Source organism: Varroa destructor, unplaced genomic scaffold (assembly GCF_002443255.2).
Source record: "Varroa destructor unplaced genomic scaffold, Vdes_3.0 BEIS01000002.1, whole genome shotgun sequence".
Classification (NCBI taxonomy): domain Eukaryota; kingdom Metazoa; phylum Arthropoda; class Arachnida; order Mesostigmata; family Varroidae; genus Varroa; species Varroa destructor.
Window position 1 is genome coordinate 35,527,020 of NW_019211455.1, and position 13,458 is coordinate 35,540,477.

Here is a 13,458-nt window from a genome sequence, read left to right on the forward strand (position 1 = left end):
TTTGCAACTAAAATTAATTGTAAGAAAAGTATATCAAGTGGAGGAAGTATTTCGTCCTAGTCAACCTGAAGTTGCCTAGATTTGAAATTGCGAGCAGACACACCTTATCTTTCATTGAGCGTCAGGAATTAGCGTATGAACACTGTTGAACATAAAACGCGGAACATTTAGCCGCTCTATTTTTCTACTCCTTCTAAAGAAACCGTTTGTTCTTGTTGAATCTGAAGAACAGACCGGAGTACGCAGTGTCATGTTTAAATCCTGTCGGCATGAACGATTATGAGTACACGTGTTGTATATATAACATGAACTGGGAGCTATGTAACTAGGTAAGTAGGTAACTAAATAAAAGGAAGCTTCCTAGAACGAACAATAGTACGTGCTATTTCAATTATTCTACTCTTTAGCTCTGTTATCGCTACACGTTAAAGCAATCCATAGAGATCTGCTTGAAACTGGTTTTCAATGCTTCATAACCAAGGATCGTAGATGATGAAAAGACAACAACACAAAAGAAATGTAAACATTGAAACTAAAGTCCTTAGGAAGACTAAAGCTTCCTTGCTTGTAGCACACACTAAAACCACAAATCTTTGTTATTTTCAGCTAAGGAAACTAAAAATAAACAAAAACTAACCTATAAAGCGTTCATCAAATCTGCGACAAAGATTCAATAAAACGCGCAAGATATAAAAATGTTTGATGCCTTTAGTACGCAGCTTACTATCTCTATTCAGCTGTTGTTATACGAATAAATTGCAATCATTTCCCAGCTATAATAATTTCAGCTGTTTCTGATCACGAAACGCTCAACAAATTATATAAACGTTTTATAAGAAAGACACACAAGGCTGTTGCAAAAGTGGCTCGTTGAAAAGTAAATAGTTCTTAAATGGAATGCTATGCGAACTCTCCGATTCATGTCAGATCTTAAGACCCAGCTGTTGCTTCAAAATATAGAGTTTTTCACTGGTCGTTGTTGTCTCAATCTGGTATAACTTGTGAACTTCTGGGTATGAAGGAAGGACTGCATACTAGGCTGACCGAGAGATTAATATAGCAACAGTGTTTTGAATCCACACAGTAAGGATCACAGTCCAAGTACGCTCCGAGCCGGGACCATAGTTGTTTAAACTAAAATCATGCTTAATTAAACAACAGTGCGTAACATCTCAAGCATTAAAATGCACTGTATATATATATGATGTCCCAAAAAAGGTAAACACTAACCTAAGCGCGCGTTTCGACAGTATAGAAATTGATGCCAATTACTTGAATTCTATGCCAGAGTGGTCTCCACTATACATTCTGGAGAACTCTTATGAAAATGGCGAATTTTTTTCTTAAACAAAACGAAGCACCTGTACCAGGATTTTCGTCATGTATATCTCTATTAGAACCTTCCAAAACTGATAAGTTAGTCAAAAAAAAGTCCTATAAAACACTCTATTCGCTTCCTAGATCTCTATGTTTCGAATTTTATGTCCGGTAGTGCCGTTATGCATTGCACGGACGGTTGACTCCCAGCACGAAATGAAGTCACATCTATGCCCGGATTCGAATCTAGACTACAATGTGTATCTAAGATTAGCACGGTATTAGCTTTCAACTTAGTCGTTGCTAGCACTGTATTGACTAGCACAGTAAACATTTTAAGCATCTGTCGTAAAAGGAAAAGTTATAAGTCATCTTCATCAAGAAGTTTTGCAATCAAAATAATTGAATTTATAATCATTTAAACTACATATCAATAGTCCGGAGTAGTGTGTAATTATATATATATAATTACCGTTAGTTTGTCATTTTCGGTACAAGGAGTGTGGTAATGACAACGAAGTTTAGTATTGTCAAAGTGTATAGACGAAATTAGTGAAACATTCAAACGCGTGGAATCGCCACTACATAATACGATCTACATTATACACGCCATCATTTACGAGAATCGACATCCTAATCAGAACGCAAGCTGCGTGCTTAATCGCTCAAAGGGCTAATATGTCCTAGCTAATCGTACGACAAACCCTCGGAGTTGCTTGCATTTTAAACATGAAAATAACATTTCCAATATCAGGAGTAAACAACAACAGAATTTCAGAGTAGCCTTACCCTTGAAAGTAGGATTGTCTCGTCCAGGATAATCTCGCAAATAACACTAACAATCTTCGCTGGTTGAGCTAAGAGAATAAAGATGAAAAAATTTACATTTCTCAATGAAAGTGAGTGAAAATTGTTATTTTCGTGTCTAAAATTAGAGCAATTCCCCAAGCATTTATAGTGCTGTATTACACCGCACCTTCTTAGAACAATTAAGTAAGCGGCATGCATTTTGTTTAAATTGTGTCATTAAATGAGGTGCATATGATGCTGCTCGTAATAGCAAACCCACGCGTTTCAGCGCCAACAATCTCATTTACTAGGGGAGGTTAATATACACTCTAGCGCTTCTAAACATCGTTACCATTATCGAGCTGCCAGTAATTAATATGATATTTAAACGATGACTCAATGATCGTCAGGACTACGTTTAAACGTTTAGTGCGGGTGAACCCGCTAAGCTGAGGGTGCTACAAACTTGAAATTGAGAACATAAAGATGAAAAAATAAAAAAAAGTCTTTTATCGATTAAAGGGTAATAGTCTAAGCTTGTTCTACGGATAAGAAAAATAAGTTCACGATGAACCTCGTTGATTTTTGTTGAATACGCTTCACCTTATGTGGAAAGGTTCTTTGTTCACTTAAAACCTACTCTTGACGATATTAGCCACTGTCACATAGTCTTAGGCGACCAAAATGAAGTTCAGATGGCTCAGTTCAGGATATTAAAATTGGAGTCCTCTGCCGTTTAGTAGAATGCCTAACAATGGTTCCAAAAGTACACGAAATATTTAAGCGAGAGTCTTCTAATTCTGTGATATAGGCACGATGGCCTGCTACTCTTGGAGAAATGTGAGTCTAGATCTGAAACCAAACATAGGTAAATTTCGTTGTTATGGAGCATCTTTTTTTAACAACAATATCACATACAAAACGAAAAACATTTAGCTTCTGGGGCAAAACCTGAGGAGCTTTAGCTTGCTGATGGTCTTTGTGAAAAAACCTTTCGCAAATTCATAGGGAGGAATATTCGAAAATCGCGTATGAGCCATCGAGACGAATGACAGCCACAATAAATAAAATAGCTTGCCAGAAGTAATTTTGCCGAAACAATATTCCGCAATCGCCATTTTTAATGGTTTTTGTTAGTTTACTGAGACACTCTAAGAAATCCACAGTACTGAGGGACAAGTTTCTACAAAAGTCACAACTGAGTATAGAAACCAATAATATATAAAACGTGTCTTAGCAGAAATGATTCATATGGTGGACAATAGCTAGACTGGTGTTCAAAGAAGTTTTCCGTAGTATTTCTTCAAATTCGGAGCAAATCAATCGCTCAGTTTGTGATCGACTGCTTGGTACGGCCTTTTCATTTACTTTAAAAGGTCTTTTCTTTTAACTTCTCTCATGAGCCTTTAAAAGCCTAAAAGAATACCTAAAAGTTTAAAATGGACAAGCCAAACAGCTGATTCCAGAGAACTTAACTACGCGTAAAGCATTCTGAGCCGTGCATGTGCACTTTTTGTTATTAAACGGCTTGGCTACTATTATTGTTTTGGCAGCTCATCATTTGAAACATGAACTGTAGCAAAAATAATGACTCTGTATTACTGTTCCTCGTTGTCGGTTTAAATGCAAAGAATCCCCTTTCCAAACTTTCCAAGTTTGGGGCTGTTACCAATTGGCACGTGCTCCAGAGGCGAGGTCAACATTGTTTACCTAGAGAACAAGCTTTACCAAGCGTAATGCGGTAGCTTAGTTACTGCACCTAGAATCTATCAGCAACAATAGTCTTTGATGCTAGCCACTCATTTGGGCTCCACAGAGTTGAATTGCATTACACTGAATGAATATCATCACAGTAATTAAAAGTCAGTGCTTTCTTATTCAACGGATACGAATGCAGACATCTCTTTTGAATTGAAAACGCATCCGTATGGTAAAGTTGAGAACTGGTGAAAATTTTGAAAACGACAAAAAGAAATGAGTTACAAGTTACTTTAAGGAAGCCGAATTGTATGTAAATGAGAAATCATGGAAACAATGCGACAAGGAGTAGTGCATAAAACTACTGAAATTCTAGACATAAAATCAAATACCCGAAAACCTTCTAAATGTGTATTGGAATAATAAATACCTTTAATCAAGAAAGTAGCTGAAAAGTTGCGCATTTAAGATAAGGGGGCTTTATAGCACAACGCATGTGCATGGTATGTGGCAACAGCATCTATCTTCGGGCAAGAAGGGTTAACGTACGGTACTGTGTCAGCATCGCATCAGCTGACGGCGCTGGTGCTATTATGGTGCGGCACGTCTCCGCAACCTTGGTTGGAATATGACCAATAATTGACATCGCCGACAGCTGATACCAGACCATCTGGTAAAGATTCTGTGGAAGCTATTATCGCCTAGAATCTTTCACCCGATCGTAAGTGCCCTCAGATGAGGGCTCGTAATGCTAGACGCAATATAAGCTCAGGAGTCAGCGGACTATAGCCAGGATGCATCCTTTACCAGGCATTTAAGAAGAACTCTACTTTGTGTTGTTATTGAAACAGGCAATACGAAGTGTTCTCAGTAACGTTTTTCTTTGCTGATCTTAGTCGACAAATCCCCGTCCGCAAATAAATGAGAAAAAATAATTGTACATACGAATATTGTCTGAATTACGGTGCAAACGAGAAACGATTACTTGGTCTATTGCGCTGTGTAGAATCGTCTTACCGTTTTAATGGATGCTTAAATATTTAGAAGCGGATCCAGTTTGTGAACGAACGATCTGATAGTAGCGAAAAACAATTGAGACCAACTATTCACTTGCACGACACTTCGATTCGCAGACGCTTTACTACTTTGCTATAGATTTGCTAGCGTTGTTGCCTGTATCGTCGCAGCAGAGCGCACAACATTCACACCGACTCCGTCCAGCACGGCCACCATCAATGACACGAACAACAATAACAAGCAATCATCACCAGCCTGATACAAACCCAGCTGCCGCCATCTTAGGTTGAAAAGCAGCAGCAGCAGTCGTTGCCGCCGCCAAGATCTGAAAGCATCATAATCAGCGATGCTATGTTAATATTGCCACAACCCTACCCGGTTGTGCCATAGGTTGACCTGGTCAATACCACGAACGCGCGTTAACCAGTTAGCGTTCGCACCGCACGTATCAAGCGAGACGTACATATTTTAAACGGATCTAGTTATTCGCTTCTTGTGTAGCGGAGCGTTACAAGATTTGAGAGAGAAGCCCAAGGAGAGCGGCATTGAAATTCGCCGTCAGTTGTAGCGGCGGTGGCGATGGCAGCAGCAGCTGGGACATTTGAGCAGACAACAGACATTCGGCAGCGAGACTCTGCAGAGAGCGCAGCTCTCAGCTGACTTTCTAGCTGAGTGACATCTAATCGAACGCGGTATCTTCGTAGTGGTCCTAGAGTTGAGACGAAGTAGAAAGAGGACATGTAAATGTTATTCTATACATATATTCTGTGCAAGTGCATTTGTTTTTTGTGAAACCTATGGAGGACAAGTACATGTGAACAGCTGCTAGTGCGCCGTTAGACAGCCAGTGATTAAGCCAACTATTATAGGCTTCCTGAAGAAAAAAAGAAGGGTCAGTGCAAACACATATAAAGATTTACACCAACTCTTAAATCTATCAGAGGAATGACGTATCATATCCATAGTGATTAAGCATTCGTGCAGCTTAAAATCAACTTGTCATGAGAGCCATCCCGTGAAAGGGACAGGTAAGCGTGAATAAAAAGACTTGGTTCTCCAAACGATGGATTTCCTCATATATCAACATTTTGAACATGCATATGAGAGGATACGTAGATAAAATGCCTTGAGAGATTTCCCGAAAAACACATAAATACACCAGGAAATGTCAATAGTCCTAATAAAAACCCCTTGTGAATACAGATAAAAGGCCGACGGGCATTTTCTTTCCGGATCGGTTTAGTGGGCTGATTCGTTCTCTTAGTTCCTCTGGCGAAGGTTATTATAGGCAGTGGCAAATTTACCGGACTTGTTTTTTGCAAGCAGGCAACGTGTAAGAAATAAAGCTCTTTTCGTCTAGTTAAGCTACCGAACCCCTCTCTGGATTTCTCGAAATTTGGTACATATAACCGAAAATTCCGTCAGTTATTTTCGAATTTCAGCTTTTTTGTTTAATTCGAGCATGGGACGCTGATAGATCGATAAACGGAGCTCAGAAGTTATCTTTTGAATTTTCCGAAACGGTACCAATATTCATCCCTTGCATTATTGGACTTACCCGAAGCTACAAGACATTCCGATCGGAAATGCTGAGTTTTATTAACATGGTTTGTAATTAAACTATGCGTAATCTTTGCTTTATTTGCCTTTTTAGTGGCATATTATGTTGACTTTATTGTTGAACCATTTTGGAGTTTTATATAGGTTGCATAACATTGGCAAATCATTTGATGTCAGTATTAAGTTGGTTCGTGGCTTGTATGTTTTAACAAGTTAGGCAAAGTAAATATGTCATTTCAGTAATTAAAAAAGATGGTTAAGTAAATAATCAAATGCGAAGATTGGATAAGACTGTAACCTGACAACAAATTCGATCGAATACTCTTGTTTGCGTAAAAAGCCTACGCCTTATTTTGTACAAAATTCAAGGAAAGTGTTTGTGAATCCACCAAGCGTTCGTTAGGCAGTTACGGCCAACAGTACGGGTCATGCCTACAGTCACTCTAATATATGCGCATTGAAACATAAAATAAAATTCATTCTGGACGCATATACCGTGCATTGTAGTAACTATTTCGTCTTGTTCGATGAATATTTTATCTGATTTATTAAGGATTTATTTATCTATTTGCATCCAAGCGGTTTTTAACTGATATTGCTTACAACTTGTCGATACTACATAAAATTTCACTGAAAACAGTAATATACTGATAACAGGAAGAAAAGAACTAGGTGGAGTAATTCTCAAAATACAGATGTGTCAACCTTGATGAAAACGGGGTGTTTGGGCTCGCGAAAATTGTATCGCTTATTGTATCCTCTTTGCTAGCATGGAATAATGCAATGTTCAGTTTTTCGATTTGGTGGTTGCAAGAGATTTTTAGGTCTCGGATAATAAAGTATAATATGCATGTACGGGGTGTACCAGTGTGTTTGCTGCCTTGCGGCTCAATCTGTTCCAAGGTGGTCGTCTTACAAGGATGTTCCCTGCCCAAAAAGGGACTATGTAAATGCTCTGCGTGCCTGGTGGAGGGAAGAATGCAATGGCTGGCATTTATGTTACAGCAGGGCAATTTTTAGGCTTACTTCGTCCTAGTTATTTCTTTCTGCACATGCTGTCGAATGTGTCGAAGTTCGAACAATCCTGTTGATGGGACAGTCCATCGGTAGCTATCTAGACTGTTCTTCTTTTTCTTGAGCCGAATAAAACAATCCGTCCAAATTCTGGGGGACGGGCGAAAAGACAATCCTTTGAAATACTGCTGCCAATGATCAGTCTGTTCCTCCGTTTGATCGATGGCATTACCACGGAATGGTACTACGGAAAAGGGGAAAAAGGAACAATGACAGCAGACATGACGTGGCCAAACATGCGACTACTTAAACATCCCATCAGCACTCGCCAAGTGCTGGTCTATGGATCACAATGCGGAAACCACTGGTTGACATATATATGCATACATATACGCACTGATTCGCGCAGATGTTAGGTTAACTTGAGTAAGGAGGCGACGAGAACGTACCATGAAGTGCAGCTTATGAAAACATCAATATAATACGATTTCTCAGGTGACGATTTTTCAACTGTCATGAGGGCTACTGTTGCAAAGAAAACCCATATTGCACGAACCCAAAAGGGTAATTCTTGGCGCCAGCATTTTTAGTCTACATAAACGGGCTTACAGAAACTATCTGTCAGTTACTGAAACAATTTTTTATCGTTGTCGATAGTCATTTGCATGTCTGCCCATCAAGTTTGCCTGCTCATTACGTACCCAGTGCATCAAAAATGGGTACAAACCTGGGGGATCATGGAGATCTGTGCACTTATTATAAGAAGTCATATGCAGCACTGCTATATGAAATTCGGTAATTAACACAACCGTGTTTGACAACGCAGAACCCGCTACCAGGTTTGTGCATATTGGCAGTCAGCACAAAACGCGTAGACATCGTTAGATTGAGAACCTTCGGTACAAACTAAGAAGCACATTCTGATGCAAAGCAATGCATGTTCTCTATCGAAGGGTTTGTTTTCACTCGAGTTCACTACCTATCAGTATCTATTGTTTTAAGTCATTGTGTGCAATACAAATGTTTTCGTTAACATATAGCATTGTCTCTGAAAACTATGGCCAGTTCTCTGTTATTATTACCCGTGTGTTATTTTCATGGGCAATTTTTGTCTATTTTCATCTGATGATAGTAATATCAATGTCAAGACAGTATTCTGCAGTTCGTCTAAGTGCAATTCTTGTTTGTTACTAGGTTCTAATAATAATATATTATGAAACTAAAGACCGTTTGGGCGTGAGAGAAGAACCCAGGTCTATTAATACTAGCTTTGAGCCCTTTGGAGCAAACTATTTATGACACAATACTTTGCTAATAAGGAACATTATAATAATAATATAATAATAAGGAACGGGATAAGAAGGGTTGTATCCAACAGCAGGGAGATGTTAAAGTGGATGATTTCGTGTAAGCAATTTCGGTTGAAACTAACTTAAGAACACCAAACCTAGCAGAGGCCACCAAAGGGGAGCGAATCGCGTAAGGTTATCACGAAATATTATTAGTCGCTAGCACGTCAAGCGCATTATCGAAAAGCTAAATAGGGGACAAAAATTGTATATTATGTTGAAACCGTCACGGTACGCGTCGCTATGCAGGCAGCTATACAAGTTTTCAGGTAGGTTCAATGGACTTTTGAATAAGGTTTACAAACTGCATGCAACGTTTCTAGGATTCCACATATAAATAATAGTAGGTTTAATAAGTAAAATATACGAATGCTACCTTGTAGAAAGGTAGCTGAATCATGTATTCATTGCTTAGCTCTCAACTAATGTATTTTCTAAATATGCTACTACATACTGGCATATCATCAACTGGGTTAGTTTAGTTCAGTTTTTATATCTTTCTATTGACGATACAATAAAAAAGAACATCTTTGAATGTTTTTAGCGCTCTATCCACAAAGATAAATAGCATTTTGTTCTTAAATGATTTTGTTTATTATATTTGTCATTCTGCATGTTTCAAAGCCACCCCCATGAATTAGTGATTTGGGAATAGCAATCCTGGAGAATAAAAACTAACTCCGTAATTTCTAATATCAAACGGGAAAAACTTGAATGATTTATGTATCACAGCTTCTATTCCTAGCTCAAAATAATACTTTGAACAAAGAATGTAAAAGACGCTTCAACTGCGTGCACACTTTCAAGCAGAGAGTTACACCGTCTGCTCTTTTCCGGACTAGAAATTCACGTTGTTGGTTTTCCCACAGGCTGGGGTAAAAAATGCTTTAATCGGCCGAACTCGCGGTTCTTTGATATGCAAAAAGTAGCACCGCGCAGGGTACTCAACACGGAATGTCTCGAATTATTCACATTTATTTTGTTACTATAGAACCAACTTAGCAACGTGTTAGCATCAGCTGCCTAATCAGAACAACACGTGTGTTCTTTCACGGCAGAAATTCTGAACGCTTCAGAAGTTAACAGAAAATACTGATATCAACAAAATTGAGGTAACTTATGCCAATAATCCAGAATTGTCAAGGTCGTACGGTCAATATGAATATCCTTTGCGAATGGTGTTAAGATGATTTTGAGCATTCAGACAGAACCAAAAACGGTGAATGAGATAAAGATAAGCAGTGCCGATAAGTCCATTTAGGATTTAGTCTCATACTTCTGTTGCTAGTGAAGCTATCGGTTAACTAGGACTTTGACCGTTAATTGTTCTTGGGGTTCCCTATCGATTGTTTACCTAAACCTCGAATATTCCATACAGCAACTGTGACATTAGAATGATATTGTCACAACTCCTAGAAGAGTGGAATAAGAGCATTTTGATAGTAAGCTACCCAAAAAATAATAATGATGGTATAAAAAACAGATTCCGACATGTTATCTGAAGGTGTATTTACTCGACACACTTTAAAACCTGGGAATGTTTACAGTACGGTAATCAAAAGTCAAACCTTGCGACTTCTATAAGTCTCAAGATTTGACTTACAAACTTAAAAGCCTAAATTTGTATAAATTTACAAGGATATCATTTCGGATATCGTTTTTATTGTTGTATATCTGCTACATGGAGTATATAAATTCGGAGACGTCGCTGTGACAAAAGAACAAGAATTAAAAAAGATGAGCCAGTTTTTTTAGGTTTATACCTAATGCAAAGACGAAGGCATGCACGTTGTGATTATTGTATTGGAATAAAATTTCAATTTGGATTTTCCGAGCTCCTTTTCAAATAGCGCAGCGTTGAAACAGAATAATAAGACCGTATGATAATATGAGCCCGTTAAGTATGAAACGTGACAGATATTGATCTCATACTTCAAGATGATGCTATACTATGACGATACTGGATTTCATAACACCTTTTTAAACTTGAAATGCGCTGGCACTTCTTGAAAACTAAGACCGTTTACTCGGGTATCGTCACCCGGGCTTCTAGGTGACAGTGAACTATACGATATCGGAAAGTTCTGTAGTTTATGATAATGACTTCTATTTTAGAGTTACAGTAACAGAGAAAGCCCGCTATATAGACTTTGTACTTTGTGAAAGATTCAATGCAGGGATTTGTAATGAAGAGTTGAAAACTATGGTGGAAGCTGACCCATCTCGAGATGGACGAATGTTAGCACGCAGATTTAATGTGTACAAAAATAACACACTATGCTCTGACGTGACAATACTGGCTTGCTTAGCATTAAATGGTAATTTATGCTGAAAAAATAAATTAGCTACAATAATTGCAAAAGGCAATATTACTGAACTTGTGAGACATTACCTGGAAGCAGATGTAGAGCTGCAATGGCTTACAGGGACTGTTTGGTCGTCTAAAGCAGATTTCATTTAGTAGAGTTTCACTGAGTCCTAGTTTTTTTAATTTTGAATAAAGTATATTGTCAACAGTTGAAGAAGATGAAAGAAACTCAGTATTAGGCAGCTGAGATCCGTATAGAAGCAAAACATTCTTATTGTGCGCGACAAAGCTCACAATGTAAGAACCACAGTTACAAACAAGAGTCAGCCCTAAAGGCCCCCCGTCATTCATCATACGCGCCATATATTACCCTTACAGAGAATCTTCTTCAAAATTTTGACAACCTCATAATGGAAAAATTATTTGAATCTTAACATGGTGTCGAGGTTGCTTTTTAAGACTTCGTAAACTCTAATACTCAAAATTTCAAATCAGCGAAATAAGTAAGCTACCATCTAAATGGCAGAAGGTCATAGATGATAATGGCGCATACCTCGATTAAAGATAAAAGGGTAAGTCTATGAAGAAGTTCAAAAAGTTAGAATCTGATTCTTTACGTTTTACACTGACTGATTTAACAGTTTTTCATTTGTTTACCATTAGCAAACTAATTGACGAGTATTCCTAAACATAAATATGGTTATGCTTTCTCGAGTTACTCTATTCATTTTTGTCAACAGGTTATTGTCAAAATGCAAATTACATTTTTGGGTGGAAGCTGGATGTGGCTAATTTAAAGTTTTTGATCCACTGGCTTAAGTTTCGGCCTTATTTCAAAGCACATGTTTATTTTTTGTCTAAAAGGGGTTAATGCGGCATCTGATTTACGTTCAGCTTGTTCATGCATAAATGTCCATGTACAATTGAAACAGTTTGTTGTTTGATAACTTTGTTATTCGCCCATTATAAAAACTAGCTCATAAGTTCTAAAAGTTCAAAAGTTCTAAGCATATTTTCTATACGTATAGCAGTTGAGCATTCTGGATATGATTTCATTCTTCGTATTTATGACAGCGTCATACGATTATAGTATTATTATTTTTACGCTTATTCAAATAGTTGAGCATGTTTTCATCCAATTTGAGATCTGTAGCAAAACAAATAACTGACTATAAAATTTTCTGCCACTTTTCCAACTATAGTAGAAAATTTTATAGTCAGTTGTTTGTTTTGCTACAGATCTCAAATTGGATATATATATATATATAAGTATTCAAAAGAAAAATATTTTTTATATTTTAAAATAATATCACTAAACTAAATATGCGCTACATTGATTGATGACCTACTGCCATTTTTTTTGTAACACCATAGTCCCATTACTGTATAACTTCTGTGGCTTTTGGAGGAAAATTATTGCATCCTCTTATTTAAATTAACAACTCTAAGAGAATTTTGCAGAGACCGAAATAGATGTTTGCCCTATGATGCAAGATCCGGATTATACGCCGGATGTATGCAAATGTTTTTCTATAAGGATTTCCAGATGGATGTACGATCGAGTAAATTGCTTTGCGTTAACTCGTATCGTACCTAAAGATCAAATTTCTGTTTTGCAATTAACCTTCTCCAAATGGTTTTGAACTTTTTGGTTGAATGAAATGGTTGAATTAGTCTATTGGCGATATCATGGCTACTGACGTGTTGGTTTTGTTCAACTTTCTTATTTTTATTAACCTTTTTCCTAATCGATCGACAACTACGGGAAGCATCTTCCACATAAAAATTTTCAGAAAGAAAGCGACAGAACTATTTTTCGGCCGTTTCTCCTGATTACGCATCTTGACTGTAAATAACACGCATTTTTCATGGGTCTGGGCAGAATTTGTGCCTTTTTCGTAATAAAACTGCAAAACATACGAATTTTCGCAGAAATTTTATCTTCAGAGGGCTTCATCATAATTTTGAAGAGGGATTTGAAAATTCCAATAATTTTAGCGCATCAACTACCAGATCTTAGCTTACCTATGATATGTGACATTATTCCTATCTAGTTAGAATAAGGGTAAGAAATATATATACGTTGCAGAGGAATGGCTCAAATGTAAAGATGCTTGTAATGACCTCTTTGTAGTGAAAGCGACGCTTACAGGTGTTTCGTCATTGATCCAATCGTTATATTTTTTTTTAAATAATGAAATTGACCCAGCTTCGTTAGTTTATAGGATTGTTCAAAGTCAAGTTCAAGAAAAGCTATAATGCATGACTGTGTAATTTCTTTTAGAATGTTTGAACCGTAAGTGAGAACAGGGTCTGGTCTATTTGCTCCACCTCTATTTGCTTAGCTATGACTGAGTCTATCTAGCAGAAGTGTAAAACGCACGCCTATGACGAATGCCTTTTTAT

At 37.5% G+C, this 13,458-nt stretch overlaps 1 protein-coding gene across 9 annotated transcripts in view; it reads left to right on the forward strand.

The window, feature by feature from the left end:
* Nucleotides 1-5,411: 5,411 nt before the first annotated feature.
* The window catches only part of LOC111244145 (dynamin-binding protein-like), a 96,238-nt gene continuing 88,191 nt past the window's right edge, over nucleotides 5,412-13,458 (forward strand). For 4 of the 9 annotated variants that reach the window (XR_015319949.1, XM_086978659.1, XM_022790881.2 and 1 more), the window contains exon 1: nucleotides 5,413-5,849. The gene's annotated coding sequence lies outside the window, so the exon portion shown is untranslated. Of the gene's footprint in view, nucleotides 5,850-13,458 lie in introns of all 9 variants that reach the window. The other 5 variants (XM_086978664.1, XM_086978666.1, XM_022790889.2 and 2 more) reach the window with 2 other exon arrangements.